Consider the following 6,773-nt stretch of genomic DNA (forward strand, 5'->3'; position numbering starts at 1 on the left):
ATCTCGTCCCAGGAGGAGATTGTGCCAGGAGCCAGGTTCAGGAGCCAGGTGCGGGCCCCGTCCTTGAGCGCCATGGGAAACCAGTTCGCCATGACCCTTTCGTCTCCGTTGGCGGCTTCGATGCATAGCTCGTAGAGCTGTAGGAACTCCGCGGGGTCCGCTGTGCCATCGTAGCGAGGGGCAGGTCAGGCTTGAACTTGCTTGGCCATACGACGCCGCGTAGCTCGGGGGTGAGGGCACGACAGCCTGCTGTGGCCACCGGCGCCTTTTGCTGGTGCTGGGCTTGTTCCTGGGGATTACCGCGTGCCGCTGCTTGGAGCAGCGCGGGGTCTTGGCGTGGAGGTGCAGGGACGCGATCTTGACGCGCCGGCGCTGGGAGCGCGCGAGCACCTTCTTGGGGACGAGGGATCTCTTGGCAGCTCCTTTCTTGCTACGCAGGCTCCGGACGTGGAGGGTCTCGCCCTGGGGCTGCGCGCTTTGGAGCTAGGGCGCCTTCTTGGGGAGGAGGTGGTGGAGGCACCTCCTGATCCTCGCCTCCTGTGCGGAATGGAGGGCGAGACAGCGAGAGGGACGGCAAGGGGGAGCCCCCTGCGGCGCTGACGAGCTCGATGATGCGGGCGAGCCAGTCCTCGTAGAGGTCGTCGACGGGGCGGTAGTGCAGGAGCTCTCTTACCAGGAGCAGCGCGGCGTGCGCGTCCGTGGAGGCACGACGGGCGTGGGACGACGAAGCAGCTGGAGTTAGCGACAGTGTGGCGGTGCAGCCCTCCCGCCGCACCGAAGGATGCTGGGACGAGGCCTGCTGCTCGTTCCCTGCCGGGCCGGTGGCGGCGTTGGCGGCAGGCGACGGGGAATGATGAGGACGTCCGCCAACGGGCGCCGTCTGGGCGACGAGTGTGGCGAGAGCAGCCCGGCGCTCCATGCGAGCCCGACGAGCGTCAGCCATGGACACGACGGAACATCACACGCGAACGACGGAAGAAAGATTCCGGTGCACCCCTACTTGGCGCACCAAATGTCGGATTTCGGGTTCCGGCAGACCCTTGAGGTTCGAACACTGGGGTGCGCGCGGAGATCTCTCCCCTACCGATCTACGTCCAATCTCCACACGTGATCTAAGATGGAAACAACGAACAACACAAGGGACACGAGGTTTATACTAGTTTGGGCCACCGTTGTGGTGTAATACCCTACTCAAGTGTGTGGTGTGGTGGATTGCCTCAGGGGCTGATGATGAACAGTACAAGGGAAGAACAACCTCGCGAGAGGTGTTCTTGAGCTGGTGCAATGAACTGCTTGGATGAGTTCAGTCGCCTCTCTCTCTCTCTCTCTCTGCTAGGGCTCTATCAGATCTCTAGATGTCTCTGCTCTCTCCCTCCTTTTCTCTCCATGTCCCCCCTCCACTCTGCGGTGGCTAGCTCTATTTATAGAGGCCCTGGGCCTCTCCCCAAATAATGAGCGGGAAGGGCGCCAACAATTGGCCGTTTTGAAGGGGAACATCTAGTACAAGTTATCCTGACCAAAGGTGGTCTTCGGCTGCCAAAAGCACTGGTGATGACGCCGTCTTCGGCTCCACGGTGAGCTCCGTCCTGCCGCTCTATTGGTCTTGGTCTCGTTGCACCGGAATGGCAACCTTTGCTCGATGCCTTGGCCTATGCTTGCCCCCTTTGCACCAAAGGGGAAACAAGGACACTGCGCAGGCCGGCGCCCGCCTGGTCTCGATCATCATGGCTTCCGTCACGGGCTCCTCGCGAGGTACCCCTGCCTTGATCTCTCCGCCTCCTCGGGAGCCCACCTGATGAGGCTGCCTCTGAGGAAGCTTTCTGTCGTCCACCCCGCGAGGCTTGGCCCCTGGCGAGGGTCTTGAGCTTGAGCTGATGAAGATGGGCCGCGCTGGGCCCCCACTTGAGCCACACCGCAGGCCGCAGGCAGGCAAGTCTGGGGACCCCCGTTCCCAGAACACCCACAACTGCGTTGGTTTTCCCTTGAAGAGGAAAGGGTGATGCAGCAAAGTAGCGTAAGTATTTCCCTCAGTTTTTGAGAACCAAGGCATCAATCTAGTAGGAGACTACACGCAAGTCCCTTGTACCTACACAAACAAATAAGAACCTCGCAACCAACGTGATAAAGGGGTTGTCAATCCCTTCACTGTCACTTACGAGAGTGATATCTGATAGATATAATAATAATAAGATAAATATTTTTGCTATTTTTATGATATAGATTGAAAGTAAAGATTGCAAAGTAAAATAGATTGGAAACTTATATGATAAAAGATAGACCGGGGGCCATAGGTTTCACTAGTGGCTTCTCTCAAGATAGCATAAATATTACAGTGGGTGAACAAATTACTGTCTAGCAATTGATAGAAAAGTGCATAGTTATGAGAATATCGAGGCATGATCATGTACATAGGCATTACGTCCGCGACAAGTAGACCAAAACGATTCTGCATCTACTACTATTACTCCACACATCGACCGCTATCCAGCATGCATCTAGAGTATTAAATTCATAAGAACAGAGTAACGCATTAGGCAAGATGACATGATGTAGAGGGATAAACTCAAGCAATATGATATAACCCCATATTTTTATCCTCGATGGCAACAATACAATACGTGCCTTGCTGCCCCTGCTGCCACTGGGAAAGGACACCGCAAGATTGAACCCAAAGCTAAGCACTTCTCCCATTGCAAGAAAGATCAATCTAGTAGGCCAAACCAAACTGATAATTCGAAGAGACTTGCAAAGATAACAAATCATATATAAAAGATTTCAGAGAAGAATCAAATATTGTTCGTAGATAAACTTGATCATAAACCCAGAATTCATCGGATCTCGACAAACACACCGCAAAAAGAGTTACATCAAATAGATCTCCAAGAAGGTCGAGGAGAACATTGTATTGAGATCAAAAGAGAGAGAATAAGACATCTAGCTAATAACTATGGACCCGAAGGTCTGTGGTAAACTACTCACACATCATCGGAGAGGCTATGGTGTTGATGTAGAAGCCCTCCGTGATCGATTCTCCCTCCGGCGGAGCTCCGGAAAAGGCCCCAAGATGGGATCTCTTGGGTACAAAGGTTGCGGCGGTGTAAATAGGGTTTCGTGGTGCTTCTGGATGTTTTCGGGGTATATGGATATATATAGGAGGAAGTAGGTCAGTGGAGCTGCGAGGGGCCCACGAGGGTGGGGGCGCGCCCAGGGGGCAGGCGCGCCTCCCTGCCTCATGGCCACCTTTTCTCTTTATTGACGTCTACTCCAAGTTCCCTGGATCACGTTTGTTCCAAAATTAACTCTCCCGAAGGTTTCATTCTGTTTGGATTCCGTTTGATATTCCTTTTCTATGAAACACTGAAATAGGCAAAAAAAAACAGCAATTTGCACTGGGCCTTGGGTTAGTAGGTTAGTCCCAAAAATAATATAAAAGTGTATAAATAAGCCCATTAAACATCCAAAACAGATAATATAATAGCATGGAACAATCAAAATTATAGATACGTTGGAGACGTATCAATAGTTTTCCTGATGAGCAGTTAGCTGGAATAAATGGTGCTAATGGTACTCCTTGGTACGCTGACTATGCTAATTACATTGTCGCTAAATATTTTCCACCTAGCTTTACGTATCAACAAAAGAATAAATTCTTCTATGATTTAAGACATTACTTTTGGGATGACCCACATCTTTATAAAGAAGGAGTAGATGGTATTATTACACGTTGTGTACCTAAGCATGAACATGGACAAATCCTACGGAAATGTCACTCCGAGTCTTATGGAGGGCATTGAAGGAAATATGCCCTAGAGGCAATAATAAAGTTGTTATTTATATTTCCTTATATCATGATAAATGTTTATTATTCATGCTAGAATTGTATTAACCGGAAACTTAGTACATGTGTGAATACATAAACAAACAGAGTGTCACTAGTATGCCTCTACTTGACTAGCTCGTTGATCAAAGATGGTTAAGTTTCCTAGCCATTGACAAAGAGTTGTCATTTGATGAATGGGATCACATCATTAGAGAATGATATGATTGACTTGACCCATCCGTTAGCTTAGCACGATGATCGTTTAGTTTACTGCTATTGCTTTCTCCATAACTTATACATGTTCCTATGACTATGAGATTATGCAACTCCCGAATACCGGAAGAACACTTAGTGTGCTATCAAATTTCACAATGTAACTGGGTGACTATAAAGATGCTCTACAGGTGTCTCCGATGGTGTTTATTGAGTTGGCATAGATCGAGATTAGGATTTGTCACTCAGTGTATCGGAGAGGTAGCTGTGGGCCCTCTCGGTAATGCATATCACTATAAGCCTTGCAAGCAATGTGACTAAATGAGTTAGTTACCGGATGTAGCATTACGGAACAAGTAAAGAGACTTGCAGGTAACGAGATTGAACTAGGTATGAAGATACCGACGATCGAATCTCGGGCAAGTAACATACCGATGACAAAAGGAATAACGTAAGTTGTTATGCGGTTTGACCGATAAAGATCTTCGTAGAATATGTAGGAACCAATATGAGCATCTAGGTTCCGCTATTGGTTATTGACCGGAGATGAGTCTCGGTCATGTCTACATAGTTCTCGAACCCGTAGGTTCCGCACGCTTAATGTTCGATGACGATCGGTATTATGAGTTTATGTGTTTTGATGTACCGAAGGTTGTTTGGAGTCCCGGATGTGATCACGGGCATGACGAGGAGTCTTGAAATGGTCGAGACGTAAATATCAATATATTGGATGACTATGTTTGGACATCGGAATAGTTTCGAGTGAGTTCGGGCATTTACCGGAGTACCAGGAGGTTACCGGAACACCCCGGGAGGTATATGGGCCTTATTGGGCCATAGTGGGAGAGAGGAGAAGGAAGCCTAGGAGGGGGCGCCCCCCCCCCCAAGCCCAATCCGAATTAGGTGGGGGCGGCCCCCCCTTTTCCTTCCTCCTTCCTCCCCCTTCCTTCCTCTCTTAGTCCAACTAGGGAAGGGGGATCCTACTCCCGGTGGGAGTAGGACTCCTCCAGGGCGCGCCATAGAGGGCCGGCCCTCCCCCCTCAACTCCTTTATATATGGGGGAGGGGGCACCCCATAGACACGCAAGTTGACAATTGTCTTAGCCGTGTGCGTTGCCCCCCTCCACCATAATCCACCTTGGTCATATCGTAGCGGTGCTTAGGCGAAGGCCTGTTCCAATAGCTTCATCATCATCGTCATCACGCCGTCATGCTGACGAAACTCTCCCTTGACACTCAGATGGATCTAGAGTTCATGAGACGTCACCAAGCTGAACGTGTGCAGATCGTGAAGGTGCCTTACCTTCGGTGCTAGGATCAGTCGAATCATGAAGACGTTCGACTACATCAACCGCGTTGTCATAACGCTTCCGCTTACGGTCTACGAGGGTACGTGGACAACACTCTTCCCCTCTTGTTGCTATGCATCACCATGATAGATCTTGCGTGTGCGTGGGAAATTTTCTGAAATTCCTGCGTTCCCCAACCGTGGCATCCGAGCCAGGTCTATGCGTAGATGTTATATGCATGAGTAGAACACAAAGGAGTTGTGGGCGTGGATATATACATATTGCTTGCCGTCACTAGTTGATTCTTGATTCAGCGGTATTGTTAGATGAAGCGGCCCAGACCGACATTACGCGCACGCTTACGCGAGACTGGTTCTACCGACGTGCTTCGCACACAGGTGGCTAGTGGGTGTCTGTTTCTCCAGCTTTAGTTGAATCGGATTCAATAAACAGGGTTCTTTCTAAAGATCAAAAAACAATCACTATACTACGATGTGGTTTTTGATGCGTAGGTAAGAACGGTTCTTGCTCAGCCCGTAGCAGCCACGTAAAACTTGCAACAACAAAGTAGAGGACGTCTAACTTGTTTTTGTAGGGCATGCTGTGATGTGATATGGTCAAGACATGATGCTAAATTTTATTGTATGAGATGATCATGTTTTGTAATGGAGTTATCGGCAACTGGCAGGAGCCATATGGTTGTCGCTTTATTGTATGAAATGCAATCGCCATGTAATTGCTTTACTTTATCACTAAGCGGTAGCGATAGTCGTAGAGGCAATAGTTGGTGAGACGACAACGATGCTTCGATGGAGATCAAGGTGTCAAGCCGGTGACGATGGTGATCATGACTATGCTTTGGAGATGGATATCAAAGGCACAAGATGATGATGGCCATATCATATCACTTATATTGATTGCATGTGATGTTTATCCTTTATGCATCTTATTTTTGCTTAGTTCGGCGGGAGCATTATAAGATGATCTCTCACTAAATTTCAAGGTATAACTGTATAAGTGTTCTCCCTGAGTATGCACCGTTGCTACAGTTCGTCGTGCCGAGACATCACATGATGATCGGGTGTGATAAGCTCTACATTCACATACAACGGGTGCAAGCCAGTTTTGCACACGCAGAATACTCGGGTTAAACTTGACGAGCCTAGCATATGCAGATCTGGCCTCGAAACACTGAGACCGAAAGGTCGAGCATGAATCATATAGTAGATATGATCAACATAGTGATGTTCACCATTGAAAACTACTCCATATCACGTGATGATCGGACATGGTTTAGTTTATATGGATCACGTGATCACCTAGATGATTAGAGGGATGTCTATCTAAGTGGGAGTTCTTAAGTAATTTGATTAATTGAATTTTAATTTATCATGAACTTAGTACCTGATAGTATTTTGCATGTCTATGTTGTTGTAGATAGATGGCCCGTGT

This window comes from Triticum dicoccoides, chromosome 7A, assembly GCF_002162155.2.
Source record: "Triticum dicoccoides isolate Atlit2015 ecotype Zavitan chromosome 7A, WEW_v2.0, whole genome shotgun sequence".
Lineage (NCBI taxonomy): Eukaryota > Viridiplantae > Streptophyta > Magnoliopsida > Poales > Poaceae > Triticum > Triticum dicoccoides.